This window comes from Canis lupus, chromosome 9 (assembly GCF_011100685.1).
Source record: "Canis lupus familiaris isolate Mischka breed German Shepherd chromosome 9, alternate assembly UU_Cfam_GSD_1.0, whole genome shotgun sequence".
Lineage (NCBI taxonomy): Eukaryota > Metazoa > Chordata > Mammalia > Carnivora > Canidae > Canis > Canis lupus.
The window spans coordinates 16,081,586-16,103,484 of NC_049230.1; the positions used below are offsets into that span (position 1 = coordinate 16,081,586).

At 47.7% G+C, this 21,899-nt stretch overlaps 1 protein-coding gene and 1 non-coding gene across 3 annotated transcripts in view; both read right to left on the reverse strand.

Annotated features, from left to right (window-relative positions):
• Nucleotides 1-21,899, reverse strand: part of MRC2 (mannose receptor C type 2) — a 54,401-nt gene that overhangs the window by 26,482 nt on the left and 6,020 nt on the right. The gene's annotated exons all lie outside the window — the stretch shown is intronic.
• Nucleotides 1,546-1,652, reverse strand: LOC119873453. The gene has a single exon (XR_005365050.1). It is a non-coding gene; the product is annotated as a U6 spliceosomal RNA (small nuclear RNA).

The window sequence follows — 21,899 nt, forward strand, 5'->3', positions numbered from 1 at the left end:
TTCCCTCAGCACCAGGCAGCATCTGAAACCTCCGCCTCTTTGCTGCTGTTTCCTGGTGGGTTTCTTATAGCCTCATCCCGCCCAGACACAGTTTAGGAGTTGCCAAGGATTTGAGAATTTGTAAGAGAACACTGTTATGGGTTCTTTCTTTCCAGGATTCTTCCTCTTGATTTTTAGCTTTTCTGGTAGCCCCAAATGTTGGCCAGTAAGATTGCCACTTTCTGTTTGAGGTCCTCAAATGGGGCAATGCTCTCAGGGGGAGACACTGCTTAATTGAAACTCTCACCACATCTGCTTCTTTCCTTTGGGAGATTGTTTCCTCCCTGGCATCTGGCTGTTTTTTGATTGCTCTCAAACCACTGTATTTTATATTATATCCTTTGTCTCTAAGTACCCTTGGCCAGAGACTTAGATTGGTGCCAGCAACCCTGCCATTTCCAGAAGCAGAACTCATTTTCTGACATGCTTCTATTTTGTGTGTCTCTCCTCTTGTTTATAAGCCCCCAAGGACTCTCTCGGTCTTTACCACTGCTGTGTCCAAAGCACCTATGACTCTGCCTGACACATAGTGCTTCATAAACACTGGATGAACACATGAATTAATGAATGAATGAATGAACGAATGAATGAATCTCCTGCCTAGGTAACAATCACAATCAATCTGCCAATCTTTCTGTTCCTTGTCCCAGCTGCTAAATTGATTTTCCTAAAACATAGTACCTGCAGCTTCCTCAATGAGTGCTCAAAACACCATGGATAGGCTTATGGGGCAGGGACATTAGTTGCTGTATTCTGCAACAACGCCAATGGGGGTGGGGGGGCGGAGACCTCGCTGCCCCCTCCTCTCAACCTGCTTCTTCCCTTCCAGTTGTCCCCTGGAACCGTAAACTGTCCCCATGACTTGATCCAGGCCTGCCTGAGCCTACTCTAAGGACTGGCTATCTGATTCTCAGAAACTCCCCTCCAGTGAGGACAGTCAGTAATAACCGAAAGTGGCCCTTGGCAGGGGGTAGGAAAAGGGCCTGAGACCGGAAGAGGAAGAAAACCGTGCTTGCTTTTCTAGATTTTTCTCAGAGATGGGATTGGACAATGCAGCCCCCAAACGTCACAGGAGCCCACAGCAGCCCAGGGGGATAGAACTCTCACTCCCCTCCAACCAGAAAACCCACATACGAGCTGAAGCATTCCCACCAGGCCGCACAGCCAGAATAAGTGGCCAATGAAGGGTCTGAAAGAGGTCCATGTAAGTCAGGAGTGACAGTCCCAGGATCGGGCTGCCTGCCCCTCACTTGACAGATAAGGAAACTGAAGCTCAGAGAGGGGAAGAGATTAGGACACTGCAATACTGTTTAAGGCCTCAGTTTCTTCCTCTGTCACATGAATGGGGCTGCAAGTCCCCTTCTTCCTCTGAGGTCCTAGGTTCTGGGTTCAAATCCACAGATCTCCCTGGGGCACCTACTCTGTGTGTGGCACGTCCCAGGAAATGCCGGGGCCACGAAGAAACACATGGCACTGTCCTAGTGCCCGCCACGGGCACAGCAGCACATGAAGCCAACAAGTCCTTCACGAATTTGTGTCATCCTTGCGCAGGGGCCATGCTAATCTTCTCTGTATCATCCCAATTTTAGTATCTGTGCTGCCGAAGCTAGCGCTAGCTCGAAGCCAACAAGTCCTTAAAATCCAGGTGTCTGGGGGCAGAGGAGGGAGCTGTGCCTTCTGGGGGCGGGGAGACTCTCTGAAGATGCTGAGGGTCTGGAGGAGGCAGGGGTGAAGGATGCACATCACAGAACACCTTGGCAGCAAATGAGAAAAGAACAAGGAATTTGGGAGCAGAGGGGAGGACTGCAGGAGATCTACAAAGCAAAGGGGAGGCCGAGGGGGATTCATGGAGATAGATCTTGGGGACTCTGCCAAGCTGGGGGCCAGGGGCTCTTGGGAGAGCATTTTCCACCCAGAGCTAGGGGTGTGCCTGGACCCTCGCAGAAAGGAGGCTCTTTCTCCAGAGCCCAATGCAGGAAGTGATGAGCCTGGCCCTGGAGGAGGTGTATGTGCAAAGGGTGAGAGGGAAGGGCACAAAGGTGTTTCTGGAACAGACTGTGTTCTTCGCATCCCCGTGCTCAGCCAGCGCACAGGAAGCAGCACAGAAGCTCAGGGCGCAGAGGTCTGGTGCCCCCAACCTGGGAAGGACCCTCTGGTCTTCCCCACCCAGTAGCCTGAGGAGCATCGGGTGTCTTGGCAGGGAGTGGAATGCCCCTCACTAGGGTTGTGGTATGTCCTTCATCAAGGGCCAAGATGACCTGCATTTTGCTGGCAAGCACACCACGCCCAGCACAGTGCTGTGCACCAGGCTATGTGGCTCCTTAGGTACTTGTTCCGTGAATAAATAAATGAATGTATGAAACCGGGCAGGGAACTTTGCGTTGAGTGTATCCATCCAGTCACTCAACAAATTCGTATGGAGAATTTCACAGATGCCAGGCACGGTGCCAGGCGCCGAGAGTACAGAGGTGAGCAACAGAGACATAACCTGGTTCCTCCCACCATATGATCTGGGAGGCCCTGGGCTCTGCATGGAAGATACGGAGATGGTAACAGAATCCATGAACCTCACTGAACTGCCCCCTTCGTCTCTGGCCTTGGTTTCTGCTTGCCCGATCAATTTCCCATCCCTTCCTACTATTTTTTTTTTTATTTTTTATTTATTTATTTATGATAGCCACACAGAGAGAGAGAGAGGCAGAGACACAGGCAGAGGGAGAAGCAGGCTCCATGCACCGGGAGCCCGACGTGGGATTCGATCCCGGGTCTCCAGGATCGCGCCCTGGGCCAAAGGCAGGCGCTAAACCGCTGCGCCACCCAGGGATCCCCTCCCTTCCTATTATTATTTATAATTTTCTTGCACTGGGCTCTGGCTACGTGAGCGGGCGCGAGGTCTCACTCGTGGCCAGTAGTCGCATACATCCCCTGGCACAGAGATTGGGCATAGAACCCAAACAAGGCTAATCGGAGGCCTCCCCTGGAATATGTGGTTTTCTCTCTCTGTTGAGATCTTGAAACTGGGGCTGCCCATGGCCACGTTTCCTACCACGAGGAAAAGACCTTCCTGCTACAGGCGAGAACAGGGACACTACAGAGACACGGCTGAGCACTGGAAGGGGAGGAAGAGTGGTCATGCGCTGAACACTCAGTGCCAGACCCCGAGTTCCTGTGGCTCTTCCTCCAGCCTGTGGACCACTCTGGCTCATCAGCAGCCACATTTCCCTTTTGTGCTGACCTTGTGTGCATTGGGTTGCTGTCCTTGCAACAAAGAATCCTTACAAATACACAACCCTATGTCTTGGAGCTGGAGACTTTCTCCCAGCCTCCTTACTCCCCAGAAGCTACCCTTCCAGGATTCCCTCTGACCCTCAGACCTGCAAATGAGCCTCCTGGGCTCATCAGAGGAGGTGCCTGGAAGCCAGGCCTTCACCCCATCCTCCTAATCACCCTTCTGGCTGCTCCCCCAGAGGCCTTCTCACTCACGCAGATGACAAGCACTATACTTGGTACTACAGGGGAATTAAACAATATGGCCTCTGGCCTCATGACATTTGCAGTGAAGCTCGGGAGGCAGAACTCACAAAGCAATCCATGAAATAGTGACAAGGAACACATCAGTGTGCAAGACTGCCAGGTCCAATTCATACTGCATGGCTGGTGGTGAAGGTGCTCCACAGAACAGATTTTCCAGGTTACTAACATATAACAAGAATCCTGCTGCAATGTCCACACTTCCTGGCTTCTCAGACATCCAGGTCATCACTCTGGTCATTTGTGCCTGTGCTCAGAGGTTTACAGCTATGTGTCCTACATTGAGTAGCCCCTGTCTCCTCCCTGCCTGCTGACTGTCACACGGCCTCTCTTCCTTTCCCATCTGCTGTAAGGTACACGCAATGCTTTGGTGGAGTCCTGAGGCTGAGTGCAGAGGCTCAGAAGTGTCTGTCTCTCGGGAGCAAACCTCTCAGCTGTCCCAGCAGCTTCTCGGGACTCAGTCCAGGAGCGAAGGCAGCCAGAGGTCTGACCTTGGATAAGACGGCTGCTCTCCATTACAAGTGCTAGACATCGTGCTGAAGGAAGCAGAGGGGAGGTTAATTCTCGCAGAGTGCCTGGCACTCAGCAGACTCTCAATGAAATCTGCTGAATGAGAGGCACGTCAAAGAAAAGCCCGAGAGGCACCCACAGGGACAAGAGCAAAGGAGGGTGTTCCACGGTGGGGGAATGGCAGGAGCAGAGACTGAGAACCCAGCAGCCAGCCTGGCTCAGCTCCTATGGACCAACTGCAGGGACTGACTGGGTTTGGTCCCCGAGGGCATGGCAGGGTGACCTCCAACGCCAAGCCTCTCTGTAGTTGACTCCCCTCCTCAGGCCTCCTCAGGCCTCCTCAGGCCATGCAGAGGCAAAGGGTCATCCCAGGGAGAGCCAGGGGCCGCAGGGCCACCAGCCAAGAGGAGCAGCTGTTTTCAATAAGCTGCTTGGCCCTAAGGCCAGGCCTGGAAATGTCCCTGAGTCAGCAGAAGCTGCCAGCCCCACCCTGTTGAAGGGCCAACCCTGGGGACCCAGCACCCCACCCTGCCCCACCTTCTGCTAGAGGCTCTATGCATGTCCCTGCACACATTGGACCTGTGTGGGGGAGGCGGGCCGGCCCTTCCCTAGCACAGGGCAGTTACAGGACAGGAGGGCTCAATGCCCTAACTCTGCAATATCCCCACCCAGATCCTGGCTCTTGCGGGCTTCTGTCTCCCCTCCACCCTCCAAGCTTTTCACACTCTCCTCCCTCCTCCCGACTGCCCCTGCATTCCAGCCAGGCCAGACTGCCTGCTCTCCGTTACTTAAAGTGCATGTGACTCCACTGGGCTCAGCCAGCGGCTGTCACACGGTCAGTGGTGTGTCTCTCCCTCCAGCCATGGTGAGCTTCCTCCATCACTTATTTCTGGAGATGCTCTTCTTCCCCCTTAAAATGTATGACATGCTCCGCTTCAGGAAGCAAAAGAAGGGTGATGTGAAGGGGTGGTGGGCAACAGGATGAGACATAAATTCAAATCCGGAAAGGCAATTTTCACCCTCCCCGCAACTCTGCGGGTCCCCTGGATCCCCCGGGTGGTGCCAGCTGACTAGGGCTGGCCCCTGGGGCTCCCTGGCCCCATCCCTCCACTCTCGGCGATTTCGTGGTGTTTGATCTCCCCCTCTGCTGACTTTTGTCTCCTCACACTAAAGCATCATAATCTTATCGTCCTGTCCTTTCCCAGGCTCCATCTTGTAGAATGAACCGGGGTTGCCGCCAGGCCGCGACAGAAGCGGTCTCCAAGGATCTCCAAGCTCGGGTCCTCCAGGCTCCGGTGCGGCTGGTCACTCCTAGGGAGCTCGTCCGCCCTTTCCCCAGCTCTCTGCGGCGCATCCCAGGGGCGGGCGACCCCTTCCTTCCTTCCCCCGGGGCGGGGGGGTGGTTCTGGGTGCTCGCCGCTGCTGCACCCCGCTCGGCCACGCACCCTCTTCTTCGGTGCACCGCATTTCTCGCCCACGAGCTCCCCTTTCGGCGCGCCCCCGACCTCGGCCGTGCGCATCCCCCTCTGCGCCCCCCCGCGATGTGCCCCCCGTCGGGGCGCCCCCTCTCGGCAGCGCTCCCCAGAGCGCTTGGGCGCCGGGCCTCCCGCCCCCACCCCGGCCGCGAGGTCAGCCGCTCCCCAGCCCGCGCGGCCCGCAGCCCCCGGCGCCGTCTGCTCGCCCGAAGCCAAAATAAACACGGCCAAGCCACTTCCTTCCCCAGGGGGCCGCTTTCACCGGGACGGGCGGCTCGGCCGCGGCAGGAAGCGCTTTCGGGGCTGCACCATCCAGCCCCACCGACGCGCCCGCGCCGCGCCGCGCCGAAGGCAGGACTAGGGACTGGGGCGGACGGGCCCGAGGCGCAGAGGTCACCGGCCCCCCGCGCCCCCGCGCCGCCCGGGTTCTGTCTGTCCGAGGAAGTCCCGGACGGAGAAGTTCATACCGCCTCTGTCAAGGGCCCCCCAACAGCGCCAGGTTGGGTACTCCATACCCGGCCGACTGAGGATGAATAAATAAAGGAGTGAGAGAAATAACTTATTAGGAAATTCTCAGGCAAATTTGGGGATAGCAATATTTTTTAAATTTAGTTTTGGGGGGCACCTGGTGGCTCAGTGGTTGAGCAGCTGCCTTTGGCTCAGGTCGTGATCCCCGGGGTCCTGGGATGGACCCTGCATGGAGCCTGCTTCTCCCTCTGCCTGTGTCTCTGCCTCTCTCTATGTGTCTCTTGAATAAATAAATAAAATCTCTAAAAAATAAATAAAATTTATTTTGGGGGCTCCCGGGTAGCTCTGTGGGTTGAGTCTGGGGCTCTTGATCTCAGCTCAGGTCATGATCTCAGGGTTGGTGAGATCCCGCCCCATATCTGGCTCCCTGTTCAGCGGGAGTCTGCTTCTCTCCCTCCCTTCCCACTCATGCTCTCTCTCTCTCAAATAAATAAATCCTTAATATTTAGTTTTGACCAAGTGGCTGCAGAGGCGTGTGCAGGTTGGGGGAGGGGGGAGTAACCTAAAGCTAAATCATTAGAAGCCTCCATGCTCACTGCACAAGCAACAGAAGTATGAATTTCCTTTGGCCCTTTCTCTGTTTCCCAATTTTCCACACTGAAATAATTTTTTATTTATTTTATTTTTTAAAGATTTTATTTATTTATCCACGAGAGAGAGAGAGAGAGGCAGAGACACAGGCAGAGGGAGAAGCAGGCTCCATGCAGGGAGCCCGACATGGGACTTGATCCTGGGTCTCCAGGATCAAGCCATGGGCCAAAGGCAGGTGCTAAACCTCTGAGCCACCAGGGCTGCCCTGAAATAATTTTTTTAAATGTAGATACCCACTCACAAACTAGAAATGTGTAGAGAATTATGCTGAATGCAATGGTTTGTTTGCTAGAAATTGGTTTCAAATATAAAGGTTTGAAGGTTTGAGGTTTCAAATATAAACCTTCGATTTACTAGAAACCTTTTGTGAACAATTTCCAGATAACAGTCTTTCAAATAATACTTGAAATACGATTGAGATTTCCATTCCACTGCACAAGAGGACCTTACTGGCCTCTGTCTCTGGCCTCTCCATGTGCTGGGTGTTTGCCTGGCATGGTCTGGACTCAATAAATGTTTGTCAAGTGACAAAATGAATGTGAACCGAGGATCTTAGAATTCATCTCGTCAATCCTCTAGAGTAGTAAAATCAAACACAAACCAAGATCAGACTTGAAAATTCCCTGTGCAGACAAAACCAGTGTAGTCATACGAGCAAAGCTTAATTTAGCTTATTGGCAACACAAGCAAAGCTAACCTGAACTGGATAAATACTTATGTCTCTGAAACATCATAAGCAAAACTTAAATGGATCTCCAAAATTGATATGAGGTAACCACAAACCAAGTCCTTTTCTTTCTTTCTTTCTTTCTTTCTTTCTTTCTTTCTTTCTTTCTTTCTTTCTTTCTTTCTTTCTTTCTTTCTTTCTTTTTCTTTCTTCCTTCCTTCCTTCCTTTCTTTCTCTTCCTTCCTTCCTTTCTTTCTCTTTCTCTTCTTTCTTTCTTTCTTTCTTTCTTTTTCTTTCTTTCTTTCTTTCTTTCTTTCTTCTTTCTTTCTTTCTCTTTTTTTAAAAGATTTTATTTATTTACTTGAGAGAGAGAGAGCGAGCATGAGCAGAGGGAGAGGAAGAAACAGATGCCCCGCTGAGCAGAGAGTCTGACGTGAGGTTCATTCCCAGGACCCTGAGACATAACCTGCGCTGAATGCAGATGCTTAACCGACTGAGCCCCCCAGGTACCCCCAAGTCCTGTTCATTTAAAAAAATTTTAATATTATAACTAGTCACTGTGAAGAATAAACACTTACTGCCTCCACACCATCTAAGCTGCTTTATAACAATCTACCGGAGAGCCTCATTCCATGTTTTGGTTTGAATGCTCCAGGTTTATAATCTGTTTGGGGTGTGCACAAGAAACTTTTACTAATTATACTTCAGTGATTCATTGGCTTTACTTCTGCTGTCTTCTGAACCTTTGACAAGAATGTGGAAACAGAAACATAGAAAGCTTCAGTGACTTGTCCAAGGATCCTTGTCCTTGTCCATGACCTTTTCATTTGAACTAAAACTTGTTAAAGTCCCAACAGCACAATGCCAGGATTTGCTTATATAGGAGGATTGTGTACTTTATTGTCTAATAGTGAGAATGTAAAGAGGAATTCACAATAATTACACCAGTGGAACAAGCTTGAACCAGACCTATCTCATGCAAACTAGGACTTAAAGTCACCCTGTACTTTAAGAGACACAAATAATGATGACGTTTACCATGGGGTTGCTAGGTACCAGTGCCAGGTTCCAAGGCTTTCTCGTCAATCCTCAGAGCGACCCTCAGAAGTAGGTAAAATTCCCATTCCATTTGACAGATGAGGAAAACAAGGTATTAAATGAGAGACCAGACATCTTGACAACACAGTGGATAAGGGGCAGAGCTCAGATGGGAGCCCAGGAGGACGGGTTGCAAAGCTGAGCACCAAACAACTGTTCCAGGTGCTTTGTATCGATAAGCCACAGCCGAGTTATATTTGGTCTTCACAATGTGCAAAAGAAAAGTGAGCCAACATTTAAAACTCAAGAGATTGGGATGCCTGGGTGGCTCAGCAGTTGAGCATCTGCCTTGGGCTCAGGGCGTGATCCCGGGGTCCAGGACTGAGTCCCACATGGGGCTCCTGAGGAGAGCCTGCTTCTCCTTCTGCCTCTCTCTCTGTCTCTCATGAATAAATAAATAAAATCTTAAAAAAAAAAAAAACTCAAGAGATTTCACATAATAAAAACCTGGATTTCCAGTTTCTCTTGGGAAACACCAGGAGGCCTGACAACACTGAGCCAGTGTGCCCATAGGCAGCCAGTCCCCATTGGGGGGTGGAGCTACTCACTGAGATGGGGCTCCATAGCTTGCCACAGTTCCCACCCATCCCTCTTGTAAGCCCCTCAGCCCCCACCCCAACACTGAGGTGAGATGAGAGAGGCCGTATATTATCATGCCTCCATGACTTTTTAGCAGAGAGGAGAAACATTCTATCTCTATCAAGAATGACCAGAGGGCTGTGCCTATTTCAAAACCAAAAATAAAAAGGGGGGAGGGTCCTCTAAATGAGGCTCCGCAGGAACCACCATGTCCCTGTGACATTCCTTTCACGAGACATTTCTGAAATAAAGCACACCAGGATTCTGAGAAATCATGACACGTTTCATAACAAGCTCTTCCTCTACTCACTGGCAATTTCTTGGCCTTCTGACCTGGCAACATCCAAGGATGACTTGTTTGGTTCTAAGAGCAGAGCATGGCACTCTTTAAAGTTAACTGAGTTTGGAATCTTTTAGCTTGGGAACCTTCAGGATCTCCCTAAAACTACATGCTGGAGATTAGACACTTGCTGACTTCTACAATGACAGGCCAACAGGACCTTACACCTCCTGGAGGTGCCACAGTGGAGGGGTCAGGAGGGGAGCTCCGGAATCTATACCCACCCAGGTTCGAGTCCCTGTGTGGGTCCCGGGACCAGCTGCCTCACTTCGAGCCTTGTTTGGGGAGGACACTAATGAGGCCCGTCTTCTGGGTGTCTGGGAGAATTCAGCAAGAAAACACTTCAAGATGCTCTGTACCTGGTAAACAGTAATGGAAGGCCAGTACTACTATTTGATATTTAAGCAAGAGCTTTAGTCCTGACTGGCGCTGTGAGCTCAAGAATCTGTTTGTTTCACAGCAGAGAGCCTGGGAACCAGGCTTAGCAGACACTGCTATCTGGATGAGAGGAAACGATAAGAGGAAATAAGGCCAAGGACTTGAGTGTTTAAGCTGGTCTTCAAGAGAATTAAAAGAAAAATAAATTCACAGTCCAGATGTGGAATCCTTCCCCCAATTCCCATGGGTACCTTGGCAACTGCCATTTGCTTCTGGCCTTTGGACTTCTGTATCCCTCCCCAGGTGTGCCTGGAAGGGAGATGCAGGAAGAAGAGTGTGCCAGGGCAAAATGTGTGTATGTGCGTGTGTGTGGGTCTCTGGGAGAGTCAGGGCAGCGTGGGGTGTGCTCTGCTCCCTGCCACATCCTGGTTCTGCAGAAATAAACTCCAAGGCCAGTTGTAAAGGAAAAATGAGGTCAGAAAATAGGCAGCCAGAGGGGAGAGTGTGGAAGGAGGCCGGATAGCGCCTACACTGCTTGGCCTGGCAGGTGCAGGACAGGAGCGCAGAGGCTGCATGAGATCCTCTCTGGGGCTCGGGTAGTCATGCAGCTCCATGGTCCCTTACCTACAAGAAGGACCAGAGGATGGGAAATCTCAGACCTAGCCTGGGAGTTCGAGTTCTGTCATTACAATCTAAATGACCTTAGGGGACTCTATTTTCTCACCAGTAAACTGAATTATAAAATACCCTCCTTGCCTCTTCACAGACTCCTGGGGAGATCTCCAGGGAGAGGACTGGAATACTTATGTGATTCTTTTTGGGTCTGTCTCCCCCATTAACCAGTTCCTTGAGAACAGGAGCTGTGTCTCATCCATGTGTCTCCCTGGTGTGGGACACACAACAGGTGTTCCACACGTGTCTGCTGAGTTGAATTGGACTGGGGGGAGGGAGGGGTGGAAACCAAGCTGCACTGTGTCCTGTGGGTAAGGGCTTAACATCCTCTAAATTATACCCTCCTTTAAAACTGGTCTACGTATAGACAATGAACCGAAGGCAATAAAGGAAACACAAAATTATTTGTTGTGCCAGGAGGTTGGCATTATACATAACTTTTGACTATATTATTTTTTTAGACTTTATTTATTTGACACAGAGAGAAAGGGGGAGAGAGAGAGAGAACATAAGCAGGGGGGAGGGGCAGAGGGAGAAGTAGGCTCCTCGCTGAGCAGGGAGTCCAATGTGGAACTCAATCTCAGGACCCTGGGATCATGACCTGAGCCGAAGGCAGATGTTTAACTGACTGAGCCACCAAGGTGCCCCTCAATTATATTACTGTAATGTTTCTAGAACAGATAAAACCAAGGGAAGGGAGACACAGGGGTTCTTAAGATCTTGAAGAAACCAAATCTTTCTATATTTCCCACAGAACCTGATTCAGTGCTCAGTGTTTGTGAATTTAACTTGTTTTGCCCTGGACAGACACAAAGGGTCACATACAGAACACCTGATTCCCCACCTCCATTTGTGACACTACCCAGACCCACGATAACACACTAGGCCTGACCTACAAAGGAATGTCTGTGCTGGGCCCCTCCAATTACTTCTCTTTCCCCACCCATTCACTCCCTTTTCCTGATTTCTTTCATACACTTTTTAGAACCATATAAAAAGAGTACTGCTCCCACAACCATCACTGATATTAATTGAAAATCATGGCGTGGTTAAGAGACCTTAGGTTTTAGATACAAGGCTGGGTTTGAATTCCTGCTTTCAAACTAGTCATTTGACCTCTTCATCCTTCAGTGTTGTCATCTGTTCAGTGGAGAAATGGTTAGCATGGGCTAGGAGCCATGCTCAGTGCTGCCCACCAGGAAGCTGGCAGGACTGGGTGAGACCACGGATGGAAAGGCCTCATCAGCCTGCCTGGCAAAAAGTGAGCTCGTGGTTGTAGTTAGCAACCTATGTAGTAATAGGAGGGTAACTTTCCTGGAGGAGAATTTGGCAATATGTGTCAAAAGCCTTCAAAAGCTTTTGAAGCTCTGACTCCTAAATGCTCTGACTCCTAAATTCACTTCATAGGAATTTAACTTAAGGAAATAATTAGGAATCTATGCAAAAATTTAACCACACAGCATTATTTGTAATAGCAGTGACTGGGCGGGGAATGTCCAACAATATGGTGTTGACTAAGTTACCTGAAATACACTCATGTGATGGAACACTATGCAGACAACAGAAATACACCTTTAAAAGAGAATCCAGACATGGATAGAGGTTCATATTCTAATTAAACAAAAACCAAATGCGGGGGTGCCTGGCTGGCTCAGTTAGAAAAGCATGCAATTCTTGGTCTTGGGGTTTTGAGTTCAAGGCCTGTATTGGGTATAGAGATTACTTAAATAAATATTAAAAAAAAAAACCCGAATGTATAATATGATCTCCTTTCTATTTTCTTTTAAATCAAGGGAAATCTAGAACAATATTTTTGCTTTCTTGTTCTTGAGTGTCCAAATTGCCTGAGGAGGAATGCAAGTGCTCAGGCCCTGCAACAGAGCTACTGAATTAGAACCTCAGGGTAAAGGAATATCTGGATTGTAATCAACATTCCCAGGTACACACGAATTCTAGAACCACTGTATACACACTGTCAACAGTGGTTATCACTGACTTATGGGATAGCTGATTTTTTTCACTCTTCTTTGCATTTTTTTAAAGATTTTTATTTACTTATTCATGAGAGAGACAGACAGACACAGGCAGAGGGAGAAGCAGGCTCTATGCAGGGAGCCGGATGTGGGACTCGATCCCGGGACTTCAGGATCACACCCTGGGCTGAAGGCGGCGCTAAACTGCTGAGCCACCCGAGCTCCCTCTTCTTTGCATTTCCTACAATGAACATGTTTGCTAATTTAAAAAAGATAAGAGAATATGCGTGTGCGTGTCTATCCTTTGTTTCAAACTTAACCCTAAGTGACCTCAACTTATATGTGCAAAGTTCTAATTAAACTCAGCCTATCTGTAAAGGGAAGTTAAAGGAATGAATCAGAAGAGATGCTCCCCAAGAGAATCTATAGATGGGAGACACTACACACCTAGTCATGTGCCAAGGAGTAGAGACCCCTAACAACAAAGAAGCTGGGTGACTCCAGAGGCATTAAACTGATGCGAATCAAACCACCTTCCCACCTTGCATCAGGATCCCCATTAGTCTGCAGGTCCAATGTGCTAAGATGCATACAGGGGTATCCATAACAATGAAATGAGAAATGACCCAAATGGCCAATAAGGGATAAGTTATGGTACATCCATACAATGGAATCCTATCCAACCAATAAAAGCATTGGGTGGAAATATATTGATGTATGGGCACATGAAAGAATGTTACAAAACAACATGAAAACATGTCAAGTTTCATAAAGGAAGAGGAGTGGGAGGGAAGGCAATTTGAACTTTTTGTTTTTAGATTTTGTTTATTTTAGGGAAAGAGAGCAAGGAAGAGGGAGGAGAGGCAATTTGAAATTTTTTTTAGATTTTGTTTATTTACTTGAGAGAGAGAGAGAGAGAGAGAGAGAGAGAGAGAGAGGGCAGCCCCAGTGGCGCAGCGGTTTAGCGCCGCCTGAAGCCCAGGGTGTGATCCTGGGGTCCCGGGATCGAGTTCCGCATCGGGCTTCCTGCATGGAGCCTGCTTCTCCCTCTGCCTGTCTCTGCCTCTCTCTTGTTCTCTCTGAATAAATAAATAAACCAATCTTTAAAAAAAAAAGAGAAAGAAAGAGAGAGGTCCTGTGAGTAGTGGGAGGAGCAGAGGGAGAGGCACAAGCAGACTCTGTGCTAAGCACGACATGAGGCTCAAGACCCTGAGATCATGACCCCAGCTAAAACCAGGAGTCAGAAGGATACTCTCTAAAATGTTAACAGTGGTTGTTTCTTAGTGATGAGATTTCAAGTAATTTTTCTTTTTTGGTAACTTTTCCTATTATTGGGATCCCTGGGTGGCGCAGCGGTTTGGCGCCCGCCTTTGGCCCAGGGCGTGATCCTGGAGACCCGGGATCCAATCCCACATCGGGCTCCTGGTGCATGGAGCCTGCTTCTCCCTCTGCCTGTGTCTCTGCCTCTCTCTCTCTGTGACTATCATAAAATTTTTTTTCCTATTATTTTAATTGTATGCTATAAATAAGCACAAGTTTTTATAATCATGAATAAGTTTTTTTTTTAATTTTATTTATTCATGAGAGACACACAGAATGAGGCAGAGACACAGGCAGAGGGAGAAGTAGGCTCCATGCAGGGAGCCCGATGTGGGACTAGATCCCGGGTCTCCAGGATCAGGCCCTGGGCTGTAGGCAGGTGCTCAACTGCTGAGCCACCCGGGCTGCCCCATGAATAAGTATTTTTTAAAGTGATCTCTATGCCTTATGTGGGGCTCGAACTCATGACCCTGAGATCAAGAGTCACATGCTCTAGGGAGCCAGCCAGGCTCCTGCAAATATATTCTTATCTTGAAAAAAAAAAAAGGAATATTGTCTTTTTGTAGCCTCATTTAAGTTCACTTACTGAAGCTTTCCACACATTTAGATGTGCTGCCGAGGGCCTAGGGAAGGCAGGAGAGTTAGAGAAGATGGGGGGAGCTGAAGGGTATTGTCATGAGCCTTCCCATGAAGGCAAGAACCTAATCTGACCCCAAAGGGCTTTCTATACCTTACTAAAAAGACCACACGTGTGGAGGGCAGGAAGATTAAAGAGACATTTCCCACATTAAAAAAAAAAAAAGTAAGATTTTTTTATTTTTAAGTAATCTCTACACGCAATCTGGAGCTCAGATTCACAACCCTGAGAACCAGAGCCACAAGCTCTGCCTACAGAGCCAACCAGGTATACCCCAAATGAAAATGTAAAGTGAAAAATAAATGTCAAGAAAAACGTAAAATGAAAACAAATGGCAAGATATTTGTAAAAAACACGGCAAGAAGCTTATATAAATCAATGAGCAAAATATAGATATCGTGAAAATTTTAAGCCACTAAGATCTGAAGAGATGATGATCAAGGATATGAACACGGTTGACAAAAAAAAATAGTCATGTCTAATTGGGCTATGGGACATCTTTACTAGCCCTTGGAATACTAGTAATGGCCCTATTTGCTGGATCTGAGCACTGGTTACATGGGTGTGTTCAGTTTGTGAAAACTCATTGAACTGAACATTCCTATGTTCATCTCCCTGTACTTAAAGATTTTAAAAACAAGGGATTGATAAGCACAAGATTCAGGACAGAGATTGGGTTGGTGGGAACGAGGAAGACAGGAGAGAAGCACATAGCTAAAGGGAAGTATTGCAATGTTCTGTCTTGGATTAGGTAGCGGGTTCACAAGATACTTACTACTTTTCTTTTTAAAGATTTTACTTATTTATTCATGAGACGCACATAAGAGGCGGAGACATAGAGGGAGAGGCAGGCTCCTTGTGGGGAGCATGATGTGGACTCATCCCAGGACCCTGGGCTCACGACCTGAGCTAAAGGAGACGCTCAACCACTGAGCCACCCAGGTGCCTCTCAATGTTCATGTTTTTTTTTTTTTTATTTTTTTAATTTTAAGACTTTATCTGTTTATTCATGAGAGACACACGGAGGGAGGGAGAGGGAGAGAGAGAGAGGCAGAGACACAGGCAGAGGGAGAAGCAGGCTCCATGCAGGGAGCCCGACGTGGGACTCGATCCCGGGTCCCCAGGATCACGCCCTGAGCTGAAGGAGGTGCTAAAGCGCTGAGCCACCAGGGCTGCCCAGTTCATGATGTTTTAATCAACACTTATTAATTTATAAAAGGCGGCCTTGGAGGGAACCAAACAAGCCCGCATTGCATCCCTGGCTCTGCCACTCACCAGCTATGTGATCCTGACTAAATTTCTCTGGCTCAGTTTCCTTATCTGTGAAATGGAGTTACGGGAGGCTTAAAACCGTATACGTGGGACTGCCCAGCACCGACTCCGACAGACCTTACGCACTTCTAGTTAAGTATTAAGCGCGGCCTCCACTTCTTGCACAGTGTTATAGAGAAACATCAGGAAACTTTTCCAAAGCAGAAAGCCTTCCAAAAGCCCTGCTCCCTAACTTCGGCGCCTTTCTGATTCGCTCTCCAGTCCAGGACAAACGTATGGCTATTGAGTGCTTACAGAACTCAGTTAAGTCCCCCTGCCCCTTACCCCTCTGCGAACACTGCACTTAGGTTAAGTGCGAGGCCGAGAGAAGCAGGCTGGCGTCCGGGGGCTGCTGAGGTCAGGAGCGCCGGGGCGGGTCTCCGCCGCCGCACCGCGACCCTCCGGGGGCGCAGGGAACCCGCCCTGGCCCAGCTCCCGCCGGGGCTCCTCGCCTGCAAGCGGGCAGGCCCCACTCCAAAGAAAAAAAACCACCCACAAAACAAAACGGGAGGAGCGGGCGAGGAGCGGCGGGGAGCACAGCCGCCAGGGTCCCAGTCCGCGGGGCCGCCCACCGCGCTCCCCTCCCGCGCTCCGCAGCCGCAGCCAGGCCGTCTCCGCCCCGCGCGCCGCAGCCGCAGCGAGCTCCCCCGGCGCCCTGGCGCCCGGCCGCGGGGGAAGGGCCGCCCTCCCAGCGAGCCTCTGATTGGTCCCCTGGAGTCACGTGCTGCAGGCGGGCCAATTACAGCGAGGGAGCCGGGGAGCGCCGCTGGCGTCACGTGGCTCGGCGAGCGGACCGCTGCCCCCGGCCTCCCCATTGCGAGCCGTGCAGACGTGTTCAAAGGGAAGAAAGGCCTCATCTGGAGTCACACGATGCAGTACAGTACAGTAAACTACGACCTGTGCCTTCTCTTCGTTTTTCGCGTATGTGCTGCCGAAGCGAGCTCTGTAACTTCGGCTCAATTTCGGTGTGACTTTTCTACCAATTTTGTCTATATACTCAGAATACAATAGATGTTCATGTACATCCATGATAAATATGCGTAATTTATACGTATATGTGTATGTGATATATGCAGGTACATCACACATCTATACAAACGTTTTTGATTCTTTTTGTACTTAACATTTCAGCAAAAGGATTTTTGTCTCCAAAAACTTTTCTAAGAACCGTTTTAGTGGCTGTATGCTATTCCATGAGGCGATCTAATCTACCGCGTTTCATCTATTCATTATTAATAGCCTTCAACTTATAAAGAGGTTTTTATCACGATACAGAACATGGGGTTACTTCGATCTTTGTGGGCACTATTTTCAGGGTTGAAAATGGTACCTTGTTTGCTGGCAATTTTAAACATTTCCCACAGGCTGGTTAGACATTGCTACTTCTCTTCTTGGTGAACTCTGCTCACGGCCTTTGCAGTCTTATCTATAACGATTTTAGATACCTGAAAACTACCGGAGATTCCTGTCTTTCCTCATTGGCTTATACGAGCTTCTTGCCATAAACACTACACAGACCTCTTTTCCCTGGTTGTTCTTTTTAATTCTCTTTAAGACCCTTTCTAGCCGGATCCCTGGGTGGCGCAGTGGTTTGGCGCCTGCCTTTGGCCCAGGGCGCGATCCCGGAGACCCGGGATCGAATCCCACGTCGGGCTCCTGGTGCATGGAGCCTGCTTCTCCCTCTGCCTATGTCTCTGCCCCTCTCTCTCTCTCTCTGTGTGTGTGACTATCATAAAAAAAAAAAAAAAAAAGACCCTTTCTGGCCAAACTTTTCCCACTAGTGGCAACCATTCTCCTGATTTCAAACAGCATAGTCTCTTTCTTGTATTTAAAAAAAATGTATTCATGAGAAATAGAGGGAGAAGCAGGCTCCCCACAGAGCAGGGAGTCCAGATGCAGGACTCAATCCCATGATCCTGGGATCATGACCTGAGCTGAAGGCAGGTGCCTAACCGACTGAGCCACCCAGGCACCCTCCTGTATTTTGTATTGATAGGATCATATGGCATGAGCTCCCTTGCATCTGGCTCAGTGTTTGTGACCTTCATCCACACTGTTGCATGTGGTTGTGGATTGTTCATTCTCATTGCTCTGAAGATTTTATTTTTATTTATTTGAGAGAGAGAGAGAAAGAGAGTGCCCATGCGTGAGTTAGGGGAAGGGCAGAGGGCAAGGGAGAAGGGAGGGGCAGAGGGAGAGGGAGAAGCAGACTCCTCACTGAGCAGGAAGCCCAATGTAGGGTTCGATCCTAGGACTCAAGGATCAAGACCTGAGCTGAGAGAGTATTATGCTGAGTGAAATAGGTCAATCAGAGAAAGACAATTATCATATGGTTTCACTATATGTGGAATATAAGAAATAGGGACCATAAGGGAAGGGGGGAATCTGAGTGGTGAAAAATTAGAGAGGAAGACAAACCATGAGAGACTCCTAACTCTGGGAAACAAAGGGTTGCAGAAGGGGAGGAGGGTGGAGGAGGGTGGTGGATAGGGTGATTGGGTGACAGGTACTAAGGATGGCACATGATGAGATGAGCTCTGGGTGTTATACATTGGCAAATTGAATTTATTTATTTTTAAAGCATTTTATTTATTTATTCATGAGATACACAGAGAGAAGGCAGAGACACAGGAAGAGGGAGAAGCAGGCTTCTCGCAGAAGCCTGATGTGGGACTCAATCTTGGGCCTTCAAGATCATGCGTCCTGGCAAATTGAATTTAAATAAATAAATAAATAAAAAGACTGGGATCCCTGGATGGCTCAGCGGTTGAGCGCCTGCCTTTGGCCCAGGGCATGATCTTGGAGGCCCAAGATCGAGTCCCACATCAGGCTTCTGCGAGAAGCCTGCTTCTCCCTCTTCCTGTGTCTCTGCCCAACAGCCCCCCCCCCCCATGTCTATCATGAATAAATAAATAAAATCTTAAAAAAAAAAAAAAAAAAAAGACCTGAGCTGAAGGCAGGCGCTTTAACCAACTGAGCCACCCAGGTGCCCCTCATTGCTCTATACTATTCAATTGTGTAGCGCTCCCATAATTTATACCTTCTGTTGATGGGAATTTGGGTAGTTTTCAGTTGGGGCTGGATTTAAGTTTGGGGCCATTATGAATAGAGCTGCTGTAAACAATTCTGCTTTTCGGTTACTTTTTAGTTGTTCCTTCCCTTGTTTTAGTTGAGTTCCTTAGATTACCTACTAAATACAAAGGGGCAAAGGGATCTCTTATCTTTTTAGTGATCTGGTAAACAACCTGAATCAGGTGACCAAAGTTAGCTTTACCAATAGGGAAACGTACTTAATGTGATACAATGGAAAGGACATGGCACGACCCATGTACATTTCTTTCCAAAACTGTTTAACATGAATGTATTGAGTGAACATCAGATAAATATGGACTGTGGACATTCTACAAACAACTGGCCTGAAGTCATAAAAAATGCAATGCTGTAAAAGACAAAAAGACCAAGTAACTATTCTAAAATAAGAGACTGAAGAGACAGGACACTGAATTGGATCCTGGATTGAAAAAACAAACAAAAAACCAAACAGCTGTAAAAGGGTATTATTGGGAGAACTAGAGAAACCCAAACATGGACTGCATATTAGAAAAAGAATTGTTGTATGATAAATATATGTAATATATATATATAATATATATATTAAGATTTTATTTTTTTGACAGAACAAGAGAGAGCACAAGCAGGGGGCAGAGAGAGAGAGAAGCAGTTTCCTCACGGACCAGGGAGCCGGATGCAGGGTTTGATCCCAAGACCCCGCGACCACACCCTGAGCCAAAGGCAGACGCTCAACCACTGAGCCACCCAGGTGCCCTCCATGTATCTTTTCAATGTGTATTTTGTTTTGGCTATTATAAACAGTGCTTCCGGGCTCTTTCTAAACTGCCATTGCTATTACACCCTCAGAGCCTTCAGAGAGGTTAAGCATCTCTGGGGTTATACCAGGAAATCCTTTCTCAGGGACTAAGACTGACGACAAGCCTGTTTCCAGTTGAATTCCTACTTGCCCTGGCTGGTCTCACTCAGGGCTATTCTCTCTCCTCTCAGACAGGTTCCTGACCCCACATCTGAGATTTCAGAGAGGTCTATGGCTCCCATCTTTCTTTTAATTAACTTAAAAACTACACCTGGGGACTCCTGGGTGGCTCAGCAGTTAGGCGTCTGCCTTTGGCTCAGGGTGTGATCCTGGAGTCCTGGAATCGAGTCCCACGTTGGGCTCCCTGCACGGAGCCTGCTTCTCCCTCTGCCTGTGTCTCTGCCTTTCTTTCTGTATATTTCATGAATAAATAAAATCTTTTAAATAAATAAATAAGTAAATAAGCAAATAAAAACTGCACCTAAAATGGAATTAGTAAACATTTGACTCTATTTATGCTGTTCCACATTTTGGGGGAGATTACTTTCAAAATGCAACTTCAGGAAGGCAGAAACCATGCCCACCTTGTTCACCATGGTGTCCTCAGCACCAAATACTATTCCTGGTATACTGTTAGTGCTCAGGAAAACAACCAAAACAGTTGAAGTGAATGAATGAAAAGATGAATGTCAGTGTCAGGCATGCATCTCCACTTGTTACTGGTATGTGCACATTATTTTCTAAGATTGCCTTGTGGTCATGAGAACTTGCCTAGTTAGATTTCCGTGTATTGACATTAGCTATTTGTCACTTTGAGCTACATAAATTGTCATATTAAGATATCTTTGCTTGCTTAGCCATAATTTTATCATCTGGCATTTAAATGCTTTCCAGTTTGTTTTGCTGCTATAAATAGCACTATTAAGAGCATTTTTTTTTTCCTCCTTGGGATTAGGGCCTTATAAATTCCCCAAAGTGGAATTACGAGGTCAAAGGAGATGAACTCTTACATAACTAGTTTCTTACATATCGTCTGAAAGACTGAATCCTGAAAAACGGCACCAATTTACAGTGCCGTAGTCATACATACTGATTTCTTCTGAGCTCGGCCAAGATTAGGTGTTCTGTTTTCGCTAGTTTAATTATAATTTAAAGAGAATTAATTCCTTTAATTTCTAGTGATCTTTGCACTTCCCACGTGACAACTTGCCATCTGAAGTTCCTCAGGTGTGATCAGCTATGAATTGAAATTAAATTTTTAATGATAATCCAGTTGTCCAATGACATTTAAAAGTAAAGATTCTTTTCCCCATCACTGTGTTGCTTCTGGTAGATCTCCCATTAAGTTCTTACAATGAGTTTAAATCTACTTCTGAAATTTATTCTAGTCCATTGAATGTTTTGTTCTGTTTAATTCAGTGATATATGTTTTTCATGATTGGGACATCATCTAAAACTCTGGAAGGACAACTCTCCTTACTGTCTTTCTACTACAACAAAATATTCACATCATAAGAAAAAAAGTTTGTAATCAGATGAGGCCGATGAACTTATGGGGGCAATCATTTTACAGTGTATACACATCTCAAAACATTATGCTGTATACTTTAAACTAACACAGTGTTATAGGTCAATTAATTATACTGCAATAAAACTGGGTGTGGGGGGGTGTCTTTGGAACACTTGTCTGTTTTTTCCTCTTTGTTTCATTAGGTTCTTCCTAAATGCCACTGTATCCAAGGTGCTGTGCTGTACTGTAAATGCCTGTCCCAGAGTCTAGAGAGGGAGGAAGTGGCTCCACCAGGCAGGTGAAGAGCTCTGGAAAGGAAAGGCTTCTGCGAGCTGAGGGCAACTGGAAGGCCTCAGGTCTGAGCTGGGGCTCTGATCTGAGGAAGCAGGAGCTCCTCGCAGGGAGAAAGGCAAGAGCAGAAGCTTTGCTGGGCAGAAACTTAGCTCAGAAGGCCTAAAATTCTCAATTCTAGAAATTCAGACTTTGTTCTGCTGAAGATTAAATCTGCCTTTGAGGAACAATTGTGGCAGCAGTGCTGGCTCTGGATTGAGGTTGGAGGGGAAGACAGGAGGCAGAGACCATGGACACACACTGAGTGACAAAGGCCAGAGGAAGAGAGAATTTTCAAAAAGTGTCCATCCTTAGGGAAGCAGTTTTTTGTACAGCCTTTTTTGTACATCCTGAGCGCTATTAAGGATGCAGCAGCTCTGTAGCCTGTCATGGAAAGATCCGCAAGAATATTATAAAATAAACATTATTTTGTAGCATTATACAGTATAAAATAGGGTCCCATTTGTGTAAAAGAGCATTTTTGTGTGTTTGCATATTATAAAAACCAGAAGATTATGTCATGAACTGCTGACAGGGGTTAC